At 41.2% G+C, this 20,940-nt stretch overlaps 1 long non-coding RNA gene and 3 other non-coding genes across 4 annotated transcripts in view; 3 read left to right on the top strand and 1 right to left on the bottom strand.

Annotated features, from left to right (window-relative positions):
* Positions 1-1,143: 1,143 nt before the first annotated feature.
* LOC144454641 (U1 spliceosomal RNA) lies at positions 1,144-1,307 on the top strand. The gene has a single exon (XR_013483151.1). It is a non-coding gene; the product is annotated as a U1 spliceosomal RNA (small nuclear RNA).
* Positions 1,308-16,301: 14,994 nt separating this feature from the next.
* The window catches only part of LOC110208236 (uncharacterized), a 32,977-nt gene continuing 28,338 nt past the window's right edge, over positions 16,302-20,940 (top strand). The window contains exon 1 of the long non-coding RNA XR_013482978.1: positions 16,302-16,598. This is a non-coding gene — a long non-coding RNA (uncharacterized LOC110208236). The remainder of the gene's footprint in view (positions 16,599-20,940) is intronic.
* LOC144454712 (U2 spliceosomal RNA) lies at positions 16,895-17,085 on the top strand. Its single transcript, XR_013483219.1, has one exon. It is a non-coding gene; the product is annotated as a U2 spliceosomal RNA (small nuclear RNA).
* On the bottom strand, positions 19,044-19,207 carry LOC144454699 (U1 spliceosomal RNA). The gene has a single exon (XR_013483208.1). It is a non-coding gene; the product is annotated as a U1 spliceosomal RNA (small nuclear RNA).

Raw genomic sequence — 20,940 nt, 5'->3', positions numbered from 1 at the left:
AAAAGAATGAAATGTAGCACAATTTAGGGTATAGGGCAATTTGCCGTCCTCTCTTGTCTTGCCTGTGAAGGCATTCATATTCACTGATGTTTGTCATATTTATAATAACACACAATACACATTTTTAAGTGGGAGAGGAGGGAGGCTGGGCCCTGGAAAGGCTTCCTCCAGAAGGTAGTGCCAGAGCTGAGTCTTGAAACAAAGAGGGGATATTAAGAGTGGCAGAGAGAAAGAGAGAGAGAGAGCCCCTGGAAAGGTCCAGAGGGGAGATTAAGTGTCCTGCGTGAGCAACAGGAAGAATGGGAGTTTGGCAGAAGAATAGAGTGCAGAAACGAGAGGAATAAAGCTTGACCAGAAAGATAGATTAGGGCCATTTTGTAAAGAACTTTCAATGCCAAACAAAGGGGTTTCTCTTTTATCCCCGCGGCAGAAGAGAGCCGCTGGAGTTGACCGAGTAGGAGAGCAACGCGGTCAGGAAAATCGGCTTGCCAGGTGGGTGGAAGATAGGCGGAGAGGGGAGAGCACTGAGGTGGGGATTCCGACCAGGAGGGAAGAGGTGATGGCCAGGCCCGAAGTTCATTGCCTGGTTCTGAGGCTGAGGAATTTGGAAAAGGCTTACTGGACGAGGTGTGGCTTCATCTGGGACAGATTCGGAATTGTGGAAAGAGGGAGGAGAATCGAGGCAAACCGAAAACTCATTTTAATATCTCTATAAATTCTGTTGGTCTTCGTTTAAAGAGGGGGGGGAGAAAAACAAAAACGGAACCCAGTCTCACGGCATTAGGATGAGGAAATGCCAAGTTGTCGGTATAGTCCCGGTCATTTCCTTGTAGGAGTCCCTGTGCATATACCCAGAGTGAGCCGGCTGTCTCCAGAAGGCTGGTGGGTGACATCACGAAGGGGGAGGTAGTATGCAGAAGAAGAGACTTATGGGCCAGTTTTCCCCCTTCCTTCTCCGTTTTGAATACGTAAACATCCAGAGTTTGAGAGTGACAGTTGTGTTGTTCTGGTTTGGAATTATAGCTACTTTTGCGACTTTTGAGGTTTACGTTTTCTGTAAGTGAAGTGGAAGTGCTGTGTGAGTTGTCATGTTTATAATATGAGTGCGTGATGAGGGTGTGGGTGAGCATGGAGGCGGTTAGCATACTTACCTGGCAGGGGTGATTCCATGATCACGAAGGTGGTTTCCCCAGGGCGAGGCTTATCCATTGCACTCCGGATGGGCTGACCCCTGCGATTTCCCCAAATGCGGGAAACTCGACTGCATAATTTGTGGTAGTGGGGGACTGCGTTCGCGCTCTCCCTGATCTTTCGTTTTTCAAAAATAAGGAGCACTCCCTTAACAAACGTTCGTGGTTTCATTTTGGCTGGTGGTTTCGTCTTCAGAGGGTTAGTTTAGTTTCTGTTTCCTGTAATACAATTGTAACGTTGTTTTCTAGCTGTTGCAAGTGGGTGGTTTGTGACTATATTACGTTGTATCCGTGGTTTATTTGACAGCAAAATACCATTGCTTCTGTACTGCCAAAAGTTTTTCTAGATCGTTCTGCTCAGCACTTCCTTCTTCTAAGGGAATGGACTGTCAGTGTCAAGAAAGGTGTGGATGCGGCACGGCACATCTGCCAATTGCTAGATGGGTATGAAAGCTTTTTTAGCCCCACTCCTTGACTAAAGTTTCCCCAGGTCTTGCTTGGTCTATCCTGCCTGGCCTTCACCTTTTGGCTTCAGATAAAAAGAGGTTACCTCTCCAGAAACAGCTGGATTCGGATTTGGGAATTCATTCTCTTAGATTCTCAGGATTAAGCCCATTACAATGGTCTTTTTTTTTTCAGTCGGACTGCAGTAACTGGTCTAGGAAGTGAGAAGCCCTTCCAGTAGAAATGACGGCTTAAGTAGGAAAGGTAGAACGTCCCCGGAAAGAAAGGCCTACTCGGGAACTTGAATTGCTGGAGAAGTAAGGTTCAGATGTCTTGTTCCCTTGGCAGGTGCCTCATGGCATATACATACTATTACGTGTGTTTCCACTCTACACCAGCACAGTATCTATTTGTTGAAGGGAACTCCATAGAATTAGGAGATATCATTTCACTATTTTTTAAAAAATTCAATCCGTTTACCCCCTGTACATTCTCTGATTGTGCAGAATATTAACTGGCATTTTCTACATCTCCAGGTAAATTTCCATTCATAATATTTTTTAGATATTTTGATACATCTCTATTCTATTTGCATGAGGAAGACCTGAGTTCAAATCCGACCCCAAACACTTGAGCAAAGTGTTTTCACCAAAGTTTGCCTCAGTCCCTTAGTTTGTAAAATGGGATTAATAATGGTACCAACTTCCCGGGGTTATTGAGAGGATCGAATGAGATAATGATTGAAAACGTGCTTAGCACAGCGCCTGGAGCATAGTAACTACTAGATAAATATTAACTATCATTCTTTGTTGTTAAGCTGACATCTTCATCTAATGCCATTAGTCAGGAGTCAGTATTAAATAAATAGTCTGTTTTTTAAATCTTAAAACCAATTTCCACTAAATCTAATTTCTATCTAATAATATGCCTAAACATATTTTATAACTATTTCAGTATTCTTTCTCTATTCCTATTTCCTTTCCCTATTTCCTATTTCCTGTCCCTACCACCAACTCTTACTACATCCCTCAAGAAAAAAAAATCAACTATCCCTAATAAGAAGTCTATTTTTTACCTTATTTTACTGATAATTCCCTACCCCGTTTTCTTCTTATTAACTTTAATTATTACTCCATATATAGTAATATAAATATTTATATGTCTACCAAAAATTAAGAACAATAAGATAAACAGATATAAGTGAAAATATGGAGGCAGCTGATTTTGAAGGGGAGAGAGTGCTGGAGTTAGGAAGACAAGAATTCAAATCCAGCCACAGACACTCATGAGCTCTGTGACCCTGGGCAAGTCAACTAACCTCTGTTTCCTCAATTTCCTCAAGTGTAAAATGAGGATAATGGTACCTACCTCAATAGGGTGTTGTGAGGATCAAATGAGATATTTGTAAAACCGCTTAGCAAAGTGTTTGGCACAAAGTAGCTGCTATATAAATGCTTGTTCCTTCACTTGCCCCTCCCAAATTAATGGATAACTTAATATTTAATAATTTAGTGAGCAGACACAAATGATACTAAATAGTAAAGATGCATACACATATGTGTGTATGTAGCTATATATCCATATGGAAAAAAGAGCAACCATCTTTTTCATCAGAAGGGAGGGGGAAACAGATTTTCAAAAACAAAGAAAGGAATATAGCAGCTATCAAAATAAGTTATAAAAAGATGTTAAGATAAATGTATATGCATGTGCTTTGAAAAACATTTTAAAATTTCAAAATACATATATTGTACTATATAATATACTATTAATAAATATGTAATGCTTATATAACAGACAGCTAGGTGGTAAAGTTGATAGAATACTGGGCCTAGAATCAGGAAGATTCTTCTTCCTGAATTCAAATGTGGCCTCAGATACTTACTAGCTGTGTGACCCTAGTCAAGTCACTTAACCGTGGTTGTTCCAGGTTCCTCATGTATAAAATGAGATGGAGAAGGAAATGGCAAACCACTCTAACATCTTTGCTAAGAAAACCTTAAATGGGGTCATAAAGAGTTGGAGACCACTGAACAACAGCAGTTTATATAATTAATACATTTTATTGTTATATTGCATATGATGCAATATAAATTGTATGTATGTGTTTATGTATATATGTAGGTGTGTATATACATATATTTTTAAAAATTTACCAAGCACAAGGAATAAGGCAGGGAACTTGGATTCAGAGTAGTAAAAATGTTCTATAGAGGATAGAGCTAAGAGATCACTGTAGGCGTAGGAAATAGGGATCACAGTAGCTAGTAAAAGTAAAAGCAAATGAGAGCAGATTAAAAAAGAAATATTCCACAAATCATGATTCCACTGATGGGAGAAAGGATACACTAGTAAAAAAAAACTGGGAACTCTTTGACATTACAGAAAAGACTTATTACAGTCAGGATCATGGTGGCTGGTAAAAGTAGGTGATAGAAGATTAAAACCTAGGCTTTACTTGGATCATCATTCCTCATTACTGGTAGGCAGCATGAAAATATTACTTGGCACCTCCTACATCTAAAGTCAAGCCTATTCTATATCCATGATATTTTGATATGTAAATTTAGACATTAATGAAGAATCAGGATTGCACAGATAAAACCAGCTACCTTTGAAAACATAAGAATAAAAAATTAGAGAATGGGATAAGTACACTCTAGGAATAAACAAAACCTAGAGAAACACTAAGCAGCTTCATCTATAATCTTCTTTGTATATTCAAATATTGATGATTCCCAAGTTTACATTAAACTTTCAAAGTACTGGTTCATTGCTGGAATTTCAAGCCCCAAGAGCCCTCCCAAGACCAATGTATCACAATATACACTTCAATACCTTCTCATTGACCTTGATACTGCTGGGACAGCTGCTGGATGGTGGAAATTTTGACTCTTTTGGCTGTCTTAGAGACACTGTGTCTGTTTTTGAACAGAAGGGTTGTATGGAGGATTGTGGCTTTCAGTCTTTGGGATGGAAATCACCAAGTCTAGTCAAAGTGCCTCTTTCAGGCCTGGAATGATCTGGTTAATAGAACCTCAGGCACTATAAAGGGCTGCACCCACACCTCCTTGTGTCTATGACTTATGCCATTGCTTAAGTGGTGATGATAGGAGTATAGGAGAAGTGTCTCATTTGATGACTTATACCTAGAACAATATTTATCACCTTGAACCAAAGTTTCATGCATCAGTTAAAAAAACCCATCTAGAAGAAATTAAAGCCATCTATAGTCATATGAAAAAATGCTCTAAATCATTATTGATTAGAGAAATGCAAATCAAAACAACTCTGAGGTACCACATCACACCTATCAGATTGGCCAACATGACAAAACAGGAAAATGATAAATGTTGGAGAAGATGTGGGAAAATTGGAACATGAATACATTGTTGGTGGAGTTGTAAAATGATCCAACCATTTTGGAGAACAATTTGGAACTATGCCCAAAGGGCATAAAAATGTGCATACCCTTTCATCCAGCAATAGCACTTCTAGGGCTATATCCCAAAGTGATCAAACAAATGGGAAAAGGACCCACATGTACAAAAATATTCATAGCAGCTCTTTTTGTGGTGGCAAAGAATTGGAAATTGAGAGGATGCCCATCAATTGGGGAATGGCTGAGCAAGTTGTGGTATATGAATGTAATGGAATACTATTGTGCTATAAGAAATGATGAACAGGCTGACTTCAGAAAAACCTGGAAAGACTTAACATGGTCTGATGCGGAGTGAAGTGAGCAGAACCAAGAGGACTTTGTACACAATGACAGCCATATTATGCAATGACTAAGATTGTTAAACTGAACCCTTTTCAGCATTAGGAGGACCTAAGACATCTCCAGAGGCCTCGTGATGGAAAATGCTGTCCACATCCAAAGAAAGAACTATGGAAGTCGAATCACTATCACTTATTTTTTACCTTCTGTTGAGTTTTGTTTCATCTTTCTGATGGTTCCTCCTATTGGTTTTAGTTTTTACTAACAACTTCACTAATGTAAACATATGTTTAATGGGTATGTAAATGTAAAGCCTATGTCAGATTGTGTGCCATCTTGGGGAGGGTGGGGGGGAGAAAAAGGGAGAAAATTTTTCAACTCTAAATTCTGGTCCTCCAGACTTTTTGTTAGTTACATAATAAATAATGAAGAGGGGGGAAAAGAAAAAAGTAGGCTCCAAAGCTTCAATCTAAGGACAAGGACCAAGACAACTGTTGCAAGTTCTTGTTACTGTATAGACGAGTCACAACCCAGGCCAATGTGAAGATTTCTCACATCAGTGAATTTATGGATCACTCTAATATCGAAGCAAGAAAAGTAAATGAGAAGGATTCTCATCTGTTGAGTTCATTGTGGAGAGGATTCCTGTTCAGGGTGTGGGTTGGATCTCTGAAGCTCCTTCTTACTTTGAGATTCTATGAGAAGGAAGATTTGCCATGCATTTCATCTCCGTGGCAGTTTGAGCGACTCTGAAGGCTGCCACAAGGGAAATAGCTTATATTACGTCAAAAGCTGGACAGACTGAGAAGGAACAAAAAATCAGGAGGAAACTATGTAAGAGGTTGAGAGACAGGGCAGCTTTTGCTCCGCCCTTCCCCTTTAGCTATTCATGAGGTTCATCCTGGAAAGAGATGTCCAGTATCTTAACTCCATTCTGTGCCTTCTATGTGGCCTTTACCCCCGCTACCACTTCTGCTACCTGATTCAGATCTGAGCACAGCAAAAGATGAGCTGGGACAGATCCTGGAGAGCTGCTCTGGCGAAGAGACTGGAGCAGTGTAGGGCTGAGGAATTATACTGGCAAGACATATCAGCCCTTACCATTCAAGATTGGTGATGTGGAAGACACCTGACCAGAGCAAGACTGAAATGGACCAACAACCACTGTGAGGTGGAGCTGCTGGTAAGGTCAGGCAGGAGAATAATCCCAACCTCTAGGGCTTGCTCATTTTCTCCAGTTGTTCACTGAGCCAGTCTCAGGTTCACAGAGCTGGAGCTGGAGCTGGAGCTGAAAGGAATCTTAAAAGATTGTCTAAGCCAGAGTCACTGCTGCTTTTTCAGACTCCATCGTGCTCAGGCTGGAAACACAGAGGCTACCCACAGGCCTGTCTCACCACTGATTGGCACATGAGTTTTAACTGCTCCGCTTCTGACCTAGGACAGTTTGCTTTGCAGTGGGGTGTACTGGAGCTGAGTGTAATCCACAGAACCATTGTTAAATTTTCAAACTCATAAGTCAGGGTCTGCTTTATTGTTTTGTTGATTGTCACCAAAAGGGGAAAACTCCAGCCTTTGTAGAACCAAATTAAAATGTAATCAGGAAATGTTTAACAAAATAAATTTAAAAATACAATGCAACATCAAAAATAAAATAAATGAAATGAAATGAAGGGGCAAATTTTGGTGAGAGAACTACCAAGGTTGCTTGCTTAGTCAAGTCTGATTCTGCTGTCCTTTTTGCTATGGCATCACTGGCTGAATTTCCCATGGGCACTTCCAAATAGACAGAGGCATTTTTGCTTGTCATGCCAGAAACAGATTTGTCCTGGCTATATGTGGGAATGTCACATTTGTTGGACCATTAGTTAGTAAAGATTTACTCTTTTTGACATCAAAGTGAAATGTTTCCCATTGAATGAGCCCACTCTTAGTCTCAAGGGTCCTAGAAAAGGTCTGTGAAGAGTCTGGATGACTATCTGCATAGAGAAGGAAGTCTAGGCTGCTGTTATGCAACCATGATGTTGATTGATACCTGAGGAAATGAACAGATTGCATTGTTATTTACATATGTTCACGATAAGGATTTATCCTGCATAGTTTCTTTATCTAGATCAGGGCTTCTTAAACTTTTCCCACCTGGGACCCCTTTCTGTGTTTAGGCAGTGTTTGTTAGCATTGCATGGCCTGAGGGCATGCACAGTGCAAAGTGCTGCATGCTTTGTGCTCAAAACGAAGGTGGAAGTGAAGTTGAACAATGCAACATGGGCAAGCCCTGCCAGAAATACCTTGGATTCATTACCCATTTGATTCTGAATCTTTGGTTGTTCGCTTCAGAAATCTTTTACTTCGGCCAGATTTTTCAAAACACCATATGGGGTTATGACCCACAGTTTAAGAAGCACTGATCTAGATTGTTTCCTAGTTATTGTCATTTGATAATTGTAGCTAACTATAATTGGCTGCTTGGAAATCAGAATAACAATAGTCCTCTTGAACTTTCCTATTGAAATTAGATATAATAGTCTCTAAATCCAGTTGTTAAAATATACAATCCAATTTGTCTAAAATGCTAATAAATGCACATTGCCACAACTAAACTCTAGTATTAGAATATTTGGATTAGTGTAATTAAAATATTTGACCTCAACTAAGAAAAATAATGCTACCAATAGGAGTAAATTCACTATGCTTCCAATTTCCGAGGCACATGACCTCTGTAATTATCTTAAGTCTTTTCTCTCCTTCAGAACACAAAACCAATTAGATAGCATATCTCTTGTTATTTCTATCTCTATAATATCTCTTTCATCCCAAACCTTTTCTATTCAGTTTACTACTACCACAGTTCAGGTCCTTTAATACCTCTCACCTGGATGTTTCTTGGTTGTGCTTTTTGCCTCAAGTTTCTCTCCCTCCCATCCACCCTCCATATAGCTGCCAGTGATTTTCCTAAAACTAAGTGTGACCATGTCACTGCCCTACTTGATGTTACTGGCCTACTCAAACTCCAAGGACTCCCTAAATTACTCTCAGATTAGCAATCAATTCCTCTGTGACCCATTTAAAGCCAGGGTCTTATCATCTTATATTTCCAGTCACATTACACATTACTTTGCTGAGCTCCATGGTTGAACCAAATTCACTCTTTTTACTCTTCACACGTGATATGCCCTCTTCTGTCTCCATGCCTATAGTTCACTCTCTTCCTTCCTTCTGCCTCTTACAATACCTTGTTCAAGCATCACCACCTCCTACATTAAGTCTTTCCCAAACCCACCCACTTGCTAATCTCCTCAAACGACCTTCGATTTATTTTGTGTATTCTCATATAACTTTGATATTTCAGTATTGTACCAGTCATGTCCAATTCTCTAGTGTCCTGATCTTTTAATATTTCTGTAGCATCCTACCCTTCTCATAGTCCAAGTTACAATTATTCACTATCTTCAGAGATCATATCTACAAGGATAACTGCAAATGATGTTAATGTATGATTATCTAAATCCATGGCTCCTAGCTTGGGACACTACATCTGGAAACAATTCTTCCAAAGGAGATGGGAGAGAGTGGAAGGTGATCTAAATATGCTGAGGGAGGTATTGGGAGTCAATGAGTGCCCCAGCTTTTAAGATTAGTGATCCAATAGAAGATAAATTTGAACTCTCAGTTTTCCTAAGTAGATGATCTGTACTCTTCTTCTGTTCAATTATTTTTAGTCATATTTGACTCTTTGTGACCCTGTTTGGGGTTTTCTTGGCAAAGATACTGCATTGGTCTGCCATTTCCTTCTCCACCTCATAGTATACATGAGGAACTGAGGCAATCTGGGTCAGGTGATTTTCCCAGGCTCACATAGGTAGTGTCTGAGTCCTGACTTGAACTCAGGAAAACAAGTCTTCCTGACTTCAGGTGTGGTATTCTATCTACTTATTGTTTGTCCTTCCTTTGTTCTTTTTTTTTTTTGTTTTTCAGAGAGGAAATAGTATCCTTCAATCTGCATTCAGATTCCATAGTTCTTTCTCTGGATGTGGATAGCATTTTCCATCATGAGTCGTTTGGAGTTCTCTTAGATCCTTGCATTGCTGAGAAGAGCCAAGTCTATGAAAGTTAGTTATCACACAATGTGGCTGTTACTGTGTACAATGTTCTCCTGGTTCTGCTCACTTCACTCAGCATCAGTCCATACAAGGCTCTCCAGGTTTTTCTGAAATCCTCTTGTTCACCATTTCTTATAGCACAAGAGTATTCCATTACATTCATATACCACAACTTGTTCAGCCATTCCCCAATTAAACGGCATCAATTTCCAATTCTTTGCCACCACAAAAGGAGCTGCTATAACTATTTGTTTTTTGTTTTGTTGTTTTTTTTTGGCTAGGCAATGGGGTTAAGTGACTTGCCTAGGGTCACACAGCCAGTAAGTGTTTTGTGTCTGAGATAGGATTTGAACTCAGGTCCTCCTGAATCCAGGGCCGGTGCTCTATCCACTGCACCACCTAGCTGCCTCATAACTGTTTTTTGTACATGTGGGTCCTTTTCCCGTTTGTATGATCTCTTTGGGCTGCAGCCCTAGAAGTGCTGTTGCTGGGTCAAAGGCTATGCACATTTTTATAGCCATTTGTATGTGGTTCCAAATTGCTCTCCAAAATGGTTGAATCAATTCACAACTCAACCAACAATGCGTTAGTGTTCCAATTTCCCCACATCTTCTCCAACATTTATCATTGTCCTGTTTTGTCACGTTAGCCAATCTGTTGATGTGATGTGGTACGTCAGAGATGTTTTCATTTGCATTTCTCTAATCAATAGTGATTTGGAACTTTTTTTGTATGCTGTAGATAGCTTTAATTTAGAAGTAAACAATTTGAACTTTATTGAGTCCCTTTAATTGGTCTTTCATGTTTACGTTATATTTCTCCTGGAACTTATATGTCAAATTTTCCATTAACTTCTGCTTCCCCACTCCCCCCACAAATACCTGAAAGTCTTTCAGTTTGTTAAATGTCCACTTTTTTCCCCCATTCAGGATTATACTTAATTTTGCTGGGTCAGTTACCCTTGGTCATAAAAGACCTGTGGTCCTTCAAAGTTAGTAGCCACTAGGCCTTTTGTAATCCCTATTGCAGCTTCACAATATTTGAATTGTTGTTTGCTTGTTTCTTGCAATATTTTCTCCTTAACCTGGGAACTTTGAAACTTGGCTATGACATTCCTGTAAGTTTTCCCTCTGGGATCTCTTTCAGGTAGTGATTGGTGGATTTTTTTCTATTCCTGCTTTGCCTTCTGGTTCTAGAACTTCAGGGTAATTATCCTCAATAATTTATCATAATATCATATCAAGATTCTTTTTTTAGATTGTAACTTCCAGGTAGTCCAGCTATTCTTATATTTTCTGTCCTCCATCTGTTCTCCAGATAAGATGTTTTTCTGATGAGATATTTTACATTCTCTTCTCTTTTTCTTGATATTATTTCTTGGTGTCTTAGAACAACATTAGCTTTCCCTCACCCAATTTTAGTTTTCAATAAATTATTTTCTTCCTTATGTTTTTGATTCTCTATTTCCAGTTGGTTGACTTTCTTTTCATAATTTACTTGGATTGCTCTTATTTTTCCCCCCTACTTTTTCTTTGATCTCTCTTATTTGATTTTTAAAGTCCTTTTTAAGTTCTTCCAAGAACTCTTTTGGGATTGTGACCATTTAACATTTCACATTGAAAAAGTAGTGGCTTTTTAAGCTCCATTAACTTCCTTTAAATATGAACCCAGATCTTCTCTATCCCCATAGCAGCTATTAATGATTGGGTTCTTTCTCCTTTGCTTACTCATTTTTATTCATTCATTCATTCATTCATTCATTCATTCATTCGTTTGCTTATTATTTTGCAGCTATTAGTGTAATTAAGTTCTAGTCCTAAGGTATGGGGAATGATGCCCCAAACCTCAGGTCCTTCTTACTGCTATTTTTTGAGCTCTTTCCCAGGGCCCAAACTTGGGCATTCCTCTTCATCCCTAAGCCATGGTGCCCTGAAAAAACTTACTCCTCATGGTCCCTCTAGTGGTTGCAAATTTCAGTTGTACTCTCTGCCTTGGAACTGAAACCAGGGACTCTTGTCTCCTGCAAATACTCACAGCCAGCAGAGTCCCCCCAACTCTGCTACTCCAGTTCCCAAATATGTGCTAGCTCCTTCCCCCCACTCACCCAGCTGCAGCCCAGGACCTTATCTCGTCAGAACAGCAGTGCTTGGCATCCCTCCACTGTGGAAAGTCCTTCAACTTTCTCCTACTCAGCTGTCTGACCCTCCTTCCCCCAATGTCCATGAGGTGAAAGTTTCTGAGGCTGAGGTTGCCTTTCCAACCCACCTGCCCCTAGGGCTTGTTGTTTCGTTGGTTCTGCAGAGTTGGCCTGGAGGTATTTGCACTTCACTAGGACATGAACCTCCCCCTCCCTCTCCTCCCCCCAGGTTGGGCCTTTCCTGAAGTCCTCTTGGGTAGTCTTAGGAGGACTGCTGCTTTATCCTGATTTTTGTTTATTTCTGCTACTCTAAGTCCACTCTGAGGCAATGTTCTGTCTTTTTTTTTTGTGGGGGAAATTTAGACAGCCTGAAGTTTTCTAACCTGCTCCACCATCTTCCCAGAATCTTTTCTACCTACCTCTTTTCAGAGAGCTGATAAGTGCAGATTGAAATATATGTTTTGGGGGATATGGCAAGAATGAGAATTTGCTTTGTTTGACCACACAGTTGTAGCAAAGGTTTTTGTTGGTTTTTCTCTTTTTGTTTTTGGACTTTTAAGGAAAATGTGGGCGGGGGAGGTGGCGAGAGAGAAAAGGTTTTAGTTAAAAAAAAAAAAGCCTGAAGCAGGAAGAGAAATCAGTGTCCCCTGATGGGGAACCGTCCTTCATAGACGCCCTTGGTTACTGGCTTCCCGAATTGTTCCACTGCCTTGTCAAAGCCCCGGAAAACAGAAAGGACTAGGACTGACTGGACTAGCTGACCTAGGAGATTTTCAAGCGATAACAACAGATACTGGCAGAATGTGTTCAGAAAAGACCAAATCATCCCAGCCAAGTCTTTATCAAAATCAATAATCCTCCAGAGCAGTGACTGTCTTTTTGCCCCTCATCTAATCTCCAGCATTTAGCACACGCCTGGCCCATAGCAGTCTGATTAATTAGTGTTTCTTGACTGATTTGGCTGAAGTTCTGTGTTTGGTGGCTTTTTGATGAAAAGATCAGAGCTGAATAAAAAAATTGGCATTCCAACACAAGACTCAAGAGAAGCATAAAAAGGTAAACATGAATGAGAAACTTTATGGAATTTAATGAGGTTAAACTGTTTACATTCCCAAATGGGAAGATGAGACATGTAACATCTAAGAATGTTATCATCATTAAGGAGGCTAGAAGGAGTCTATTTAGACAGGGGTCATGAGCAAGAGTCAATTATGTTGAGGTGACCTATAAAAATGGAATGGTCAGAAGTAGGATCCCCACTCTCTCTGAACTGGTTCAAAAAGGGAAGAATACTATATTTATATCTAGATCTATAGTTGCTATCCTTCGTTCTCGAAGAGGACCAAAATGACATCACTATGCTAGAGTGAAGTTACAGTGTGTCTGACTGGCTTATCAGACCAATACAAGCTGGGACTGTTCTACTGTGAGTGGGGTACAAATAATCCATGTCAGCATTTGGGATGGATTCTCTAAATTTGTGCATCTTGCATTTCTTTTGAGTTATTTCAATTCTGCTTTGCTCATAGAGCACATCACCTTGTCTGATGATGGCAGGACATGCTGGGTAGTGGTCCTGTGACAGTGTCTCCTATGTCACACAATCAATTCCAAAGTTCTTAAGAGAGACCTTGAGAATGTCTTTGTATCACTTCTTCTGACTACAGTGTGAATGCTTGCCCCGTATGAGTTCTCCATAAAACAGTTTTTTTTTTGCAAGCATATGTTTGGCATTTGAACAATATGGCCAACCCATTGGAGTTGTTCTCTCTGCAGAGAAAGGACCTCAGTGTCTGGTATCTTATCCTGCCAGATGATCTTCAGAATCTTCCCTAGACAATTCAAATGGAAGTGATTCAGTTTCCTGGCAAGGCACTGCCCAAGTTTCAGGCATACAACAATGAGGTCAGCACAAAGACTCTGTAGACCTTCAGCTTGGTAGTCAGTTTAATACCTCTTCTTTCCCATGCTTTCCTTCAAAGCTTCCCAAACACTGAGTTAGCTCTGGTGATTCATGCATCAACCTCCTTATCAATGTGTACATCTCTGGAAAGTGCAATACAGGGCAGAATAAAAAGGTAGTCGCTCTCACCCTCCCCTATCAACCTCTGAAAACCCAGAAAAATCACCCCAGAAAAGAAAATCTGGAACAGATGAACTAGAAGAAAGATGGGGAACAGCACTGCAGCAGCCCAGCGAACAGGTCTCCTACTGCCTCAGCAAAAATAAGGAAAGCAGCACTACAAAGGATCCCAGGCAGATAAGTACCATGCAGCATTCATGTGAAAGGAGCCAAAGAGAGCAACCTAAAGTCTTCATAAAGTCCCAGCCTTGCTGATTCCAACCCAACACCAGGTAAGCTGTCAGAACCCCAGGAAGACATCTTGAAGCCCAGGTGGTAGAGCAGGCAAACACCAACACCTGGACCTCTGAGTGCCTCAGTGAGGGCAGGAGAACTGGTGGAAACCAGCTCAGAAAACCACCAGGTGCCTTGGCACTCTACCACAAAAGACTCTCCCAGTGCATTAGCAGAAAGGAGGGAGGCAGCATTACAAGGGGCCCCAGGCAGATAAACACCCTGCAGCACCCATCTAAAAGGAGGCGCCAAGAAAGCTGAAGGAAAGGAAAAGCAGGCAACCTAGAATTCCCCGAAAGTTCCAGCCTTGCTGATTCCAGCCCAACATGAGGTAAGCTGCCAGAACCCTACAGCTTCCAATTGCCAAAATAAGAGGCCCCAGCACACAAAACCAGTGACCAAGACCTAGGTTCCCAACACAAGAAGCTTGGGTCAGTGCCCTCTGTTCCCCAGCAGGAGAGCTCAATCTCTTTAAAGGCCAGGGAATAAAGAAACACCATGAGTAAAAAGTAACTTACCATAGATTCATATTATGAGAAGAGTGAAGATCAAGACAGAAATTTTGAAGAGGACAACATTGTGAACAAACCCACATCTGCAACATCAAAAGGGTATATGAACTGGTCTGAAGCCCAAAACGCCTTCTTAGAAGATCTCAAGAAGGATTTTAAAAGTCTAATGAGAGAGGTAGAAAAGTCCTTAAAAAATAGAATTGGCCAACTGGAAAAAAAGTACACTGAAGAAAGCAAATCCCCTAAAAATACAATTGGCCAATTGGAGAAGGAAGTACAAAAAGTAACAGAAGAAAACAATCTGTTAAAAACTAGAAATGGACAAATGGAAACTAAGGACTCTGTGAGAGAGCAAGAGTCAGTCAAACAGAAACAAAAAAATGAAAAAAATAGATGAAAACTTAAAATACCTCATTGGTAAAACAACCTACCTGGAAAATTGATCCAGGGGGAGACAATTTAAAAATTATTGGACTACCTGAAAATCATGATGAAAAAGAGCCTGGACAGTACCTTTCAGGAAGTTATAAAGGAAAACTGCCCTGAAGTCCTAGAACCAAAAGGTTATTTTACCTTTACCTAGAAAGAATACACCAGTCACTACCTCAAAGAGATCCCAAATTGACAAGGCCAAGGAATATAATAGTAAAATTCCAAAATTACCAGATGAAAGAGAAGGTGCTGCAAGCAGCCAGAAAGAAACAATTTAAATATTGTGGAACCACAGTCAGGATTACACAGGAACTTGCAGCTTCTACAAAGGTAAGTTAACTTATATAGAACATTCAAAACTTCTCCATTTGCTGTAACCAATGATTCCACATATGCATGGTGTGGTGATGGCTGATGGAAGACCTGTGTTTTATTGGTGTTAATTGTTAGGCCAAAATTAGCACAAGCAACAGAGAATCAATCCATATATTGTTGCATCTCAGCTTCAGAGGCTGCATTGAGTGCATGATCATCGGCAAACAGGAAATCATGCTCCACACTCCTTCCACTTTGGTCTTGGCTTGCAGCCTTTTCAAGTTGAAGAATTTACCATCAGTGTGGTAGCTGACCTTGATGCTGAGTTTGTCCTCATTGAAGGCATTTGACAACATGGCTGAAAACATGCTAAAGAGCATGGGAGCAAGCACATAGCCTTGTTTCACTCCACTGGTGACAGGAAAAGCACCAGAGCATTGTCCATTATTCAGAACCCAGGTAAACATTCTATCATGAAATTGATGTACAATACTGATGAACTTCTCTGGGCAACCAAATTTTGACATAATTTTCCATAAGCCCTCACAGCTGAAAGTATCAAATGCCTTGGTCAAATTTACAAACCCATATCTCAAGGTTAATGACCACCTATGGACTGGAAGATTATGCCTCTTCAAGGACAGAATCTTCCTCTCTGCAAGTGAATATATGAGGCAGCAAATGTGACATTCTCGAGGCAGATAGCAACGGGGTGTTGTAATCTGTTCAGGGTAGAATGAAGAGGACACATCACTCTTGAGTCCTCAAGCATCATCGCTGTCCAATTTAGGGTCTAGGCTGGACAGTTGGCAACGAGGCATTAGTTTGGGACATGGATGGGTAGAAGGAATGTTTGGCTGGATGACCTTGCTTGCACACTGCCAAGCGGGAGTGTATTTAAACATCATCTCTTGGTAGGATTACCAGGGTGGTGGCTGTAGGAATCACAACTATGTGAGGTCGATGGAAATGTGCTATAGAAATTAAGGGAGAAGCAGTATGGTAGAGGGGAGGGCATGCGATTTGGGGTCGTTGAACCTGGGTTTGGCTAGTCCCGGAGTAGGAGTGAAATGGATTTTTGGAAAAGGGAGCTGGAATACCTTGTTCCCTGTTATGTCTTACTCTCCCAGCAATATTCAATCAATCTAAAAACGCTATTTTTTCCCCCTTCTTCAGTGTTTTTTATTACGCACGGCTCTGACAAGGCAGTGGGGCATGTAAGTAGCCAGTAATCCAAGGCATCTGTGAAGTGCCGGCTTCCCATCAGTGCGATCAGAGCGCCCTGATTTCTCTTCCTCGTAGGTGGGTTTCGGCATTGCTTGTGGAGGCCGTTAAAGGAGAAATGGAAAAGAAAGAAAGCAAAGAAAAGGAGAAAGGGAAGAAGAAATGAAAGGGTAAGTGCGGAAGGGAGGAGAATTATGCAAATGTTGAGGAAGCGAGGAGGCAAGGACTTCTGGGTGGCAGGAGAGTGTTTTTGCCCGAAGAAAGGGCTAAAATCTTGTAAACGGTCCGTTTTCTGGGGTGTTTTGAGGCGACTGTTTGGTTGCGTAAAAGCGCCAGGCTGGCAGCTGTTTTGTTGGGTGCTGGAGGTAGCTGAGGGCATTGGAGGCTTTGTGAAAGTTTTCAGAGTGAGTGCGAGTAGGAAGGCGGGCTATAGCGAAAGGTGAGGGGAAAGGGCGGCTTGGTGTTCATCGCTTCTCGGCCTTTTGGCTAAGATCAAGTGTAGTATCTGTTCTTATCAGTTTATTATCTGATACGTCCTCTATCTGAGAACAATATATTAAATAGTTTTTTGAATGTGGGAGATGGAATAGGAGCTTTCTCTGTTCACTCCACGCATTGACCCAGTATTGCAGTACTTCCGGGAACAGGGTACTTCCTTTTCGGGAGCAAATTTATGTGCGTAAAAAGAAAAAAACTCGTAAATTTTTGTTATTCTTCCGAGAAACAAAACATCAAGAGAACTTTTGCTTTGCAATCTTTGCAGAAGGGGAAAGAAAATTTCGTCCCGCATGCATGTGAGATTTGGTTGTTCAAAATTTATTTGCTGTGAATTGGGGTTGAGCTGAGTAGTGACATCTCTCTTTGCAGGAAAATAGTTATGGACATTACTTACCGCAAGGAATGAGCTTTCATTTTCCAATGAAACTTCATTTTTGCCTTTCGGAAGTTACCTAACAATACCCAGTGAAAAAGACAAACCTGGTCCCGAACAGAAAAAAAGCAAGTGCATTATTTCTTCACTTTTCTCAAGGGAAAAAAACAATGAGTTGCTTTTACGCCCACTATCCCTACACATACAGCCACGAATTCACGTCCCTCTCCTGCAACCCCCCAAGTTCTGCATGAAAAGGGCGAATACAACAGTACCTTCTCAGCCTGCTTACCCGATCCTATTCTATTGAATGACAAATACCAAAAAAAACCTCTGTCACTCACTGAGAAACCAACCTACAGAACTTAGGAATCCATCACAACTACGTGTACCTTAGGAATTCTGATCAGCACGAGGACTGGTCCAACCGAGATTCCCGTGGACAGGTGATAAAGTATACTTCCTACCTTCTGTCAGAGTGGTGGTGTACTCAGGGTGCAGAATGAGGGGCATTTTGTTATTATGGTCAGTGAGGCTATTTCTTCTGCCCGTCTACTCCTACCTCTTCCAAAGGAATTTTTTGTTTTGTTTTTGCAGCAGTGAAAGGAGGTAAGGAGATAAATAGCATTGTTGTTCATTAAAAAAAAAAACACACATTAATTCGGAACCGAAATCTACTAATTGACTGCTCAGGATTACCACTGGCACCAAATTTGACCATACACTGAAAGATAAAAGGAATCTGGTAGAGTATCAGGCAAGTCGTCCTTCTCCTTGTTCCAATTTTCTTCCACAAAATGGCTAATATGGAAATGTTTCACATGATTGTACATGTATAACCTATATCAGATTGCTCACCAGCTCAGTGAGGAGAGAGAACAGAATTTCGAACTCAAAAAATGAAAGAATGTTAAAAATTGTCTTTACACGTATTCGATGAGAAAAGATAAAATATTTTTTAAAATATCCGGACCCTTCTCTCAGCAATGCAAGGATCTAAGACATTTCCAAAAATCTCTTGAAGGAAAATATCCACATTCAGAGAAAGAACTATAGAGTTTGAATGTAGATCAAAGCATGTTATTATCACCTCTATTCCTTTTTTTCCTTCTGTTTTGTTTCCTTTCTCCTGATTCCTCCTATTTGTTCTAATTCTTGCTTACAACATGACTAATGTGAAAAGGTTAGGAATATATATGTAGAGCCTATATCAGATTGCACACCCTCTTGTGGAGGGAGGAGGCGCGCGCGGGGGGGGGAATTTTTAAAACTCGGAAGCCTATGTGTTTGTTGAAAACTAAAAAATAAATTAATTTAAAAAATAAAAACAAAAAATATAAGGAGCCTTAAAGCACTTTCGTAACCTTTTATTTTCAAGTATGAAACAACATATTTCCTTAAAACTTATAATGCACGTGGAGTTTTCTCCACACTTGGAGAAATTGCAGGGGGTCAGTACATCTGGAGCACAATTTGGCCCTGGGAACACTACCAGTAGAATCAATTACCCCTTCCAGGTAAATAGCTCTCAAAGTAAAAAAGTCGAATGGAGATAATGGTGGTATGTCAACAACCCTTTGTACTCCAAAACAATAATACCAGTAGAAACATTTAACAAAATCAGAAGGCGCCTGTTTCAGATTATTTCATGACCCAAATCATGGGGATTACTAGCAAAAAACACGGCAATGTTACTCGACATCGCCCGCAAAAAAAAAAGAACTGTTTTTAGAATACTGCAGATCAGGGGAGAGCGCGAACGCAGTCCCCCACTACCACAAATTATGCAGTCAAATTTCCCGCATTTGGGGAAATCGCAACGGTCAGCCCATTCGGAGTGCAACGGATAAGCCTCGCCCTGGGGAAACCACCTTCGTGATCATGGAATCACCCCTGCCAGGTAACTATGCCCCACCACACCGCGCTCCACCACTCCCTCCACGCACACACACTCTAAACGCACGATCACTCACGCGGCGCTTCCACAGCCCAACGACACACGCTCCACCAGCACAAACCGCCAACACCCGCAAGCGCTTCAACCCCTCCCAACTCGCCTAGGCCCCTCCGACCCCCAAATCCACCTTTTCCAGACGCACTATCTGCTTAGAGAAAACGCGGACACGAGTCTCCTCATCTACATAACGTCCTGTCCCTTACTGACGTCACTCACCAAATCTGGACCACAGGAGACCGCCACCTAATGGCTGATCAGCCCAACTTGGTTGGAGCGCCTAGACTTCCAACACAGAACAGGAATTTGGCAGTAGGGAGCATGAGCTCTTTGGAAGAACAGAGTGAGAAGCGATTGGGTCTCTTTAGCAATTTATATGCAACGGACCATAATACTCCGTGATCTATTAATAATCGAATTTTATATTTGTAATGTTTCCTTCTTTAGATTTTAATATCATCAAGTTTTTCATGATTTATCTTTGTGAAATGTAAAATGTCCCTATAAATCTCTTCACTTAAACATTAGGTGAATAACATACTACACCTCTACCTTACCTATGAAATGGTGAAGAGAGGAAGGCATGAACTTCTGCCTCTGGTTGTAGAGGCAGACATTGGACAGGGGATTCATGGCTGAGGCTGCTGGTTTCTTTCAATGGATCTGGCTCATCAGCATTCCCATGGTTTCCTTAGCAAAGTGGTGAGGAATAGAATCAAGCTGACTCTCAGCCAGAAGACCCTGTCACCTATTTTCTGAATGGCCCTGTTCAGGGAGAGCTTGGAAAAAGAGGTGCGCAGCGTCAGACATTTGGTCCTGACTTCAGGCAGCCTCCTGCAGAACGTCCTTGAAATTTTCATCTGAGGGGCTGCTAGGTGGCGCAGTGGACACAGCACCGGCCCTGGAGTCAGAAGGATCTAAGTTCAAATCCAGCCTCAGACATGTAACACTAACTATCTGTGTTACTCTGGGCAAGTCACTTAACCCCAATTGCCTCACCACACACACACACACACACACACACACACACACACACACACAAATTCATCTGAATGGAGAGCAGCATTCCTTCCTCATGGCTCAATGGCAGTCCTTTCCTCTCTGAAGGAGTAGAGAAGAGTTTAATCTTGAGTAAACTGGGTCTTTTTATAAGCAATAGCTGATTTGCAAACCACACATTTGAAGGTTCCAGGATTTGAAGACTCACTACTACCAGAATTAGTCATCTTGGATAATAATAAGAACTATATCACCACTATCATAGTCCAGCTCAACATCCTACCAGCTTTATTGCCTATATGCCAGTAATAATGAGGCAAAGAGAACTAAAAAGAAACCAATGGCCAATAAACATATCAAGATCAGGAAAACTCAGACCTTGGGCTACAGGTAAACAACTTAGGGAGAAGGCAGAGGCCAGAGCTTCCTGGGTTCTGGTAGGCAGGAGAGGAGGCTCTTATTCAGGGGACCTTAGTTCACCTTCAGAGGTCAGCATGCCCACCCCAAACAAGTTGACATGTCTTAAAGGGCACCTGAGGGGGTCGGGGGAGAGATCAAGCAGGGCACCTCTCCAAGTTCATCGGAGACTAGAGAAGGACAGCCTGGGAGCCTGGGAAGGGATGCAGGGCAGGCTGCTAGAAAGCACAGTCTGTCCCACTTGATTTTCCTTATGATTTGGTGCCCAGGC

This window comes from Phascolarctos cinereus, unplaced genomic scaffold, assembly GCF_003287225.1.
Source record: "Phascolarctos cinereus isolate Bilbo 61053 unplaced genomic scaffold, phaCin_HiC Scaffold_726;HRSCAF=1367, whole genome shotgun sequence".
NCBI classification, from domain to species: domain Eukaryota; kingdom Metazoa; phylum Chordata; class Mammalia; order Diprotodontia; family Phascolarctidae; genus Phascolarctos; species Phascolarctos cinereus.
The sequence above is the reverse complement of the archived record's forward strand: the minus strand, read 5'-3'. Positions and strand labels throughout refer to the sequence as shown.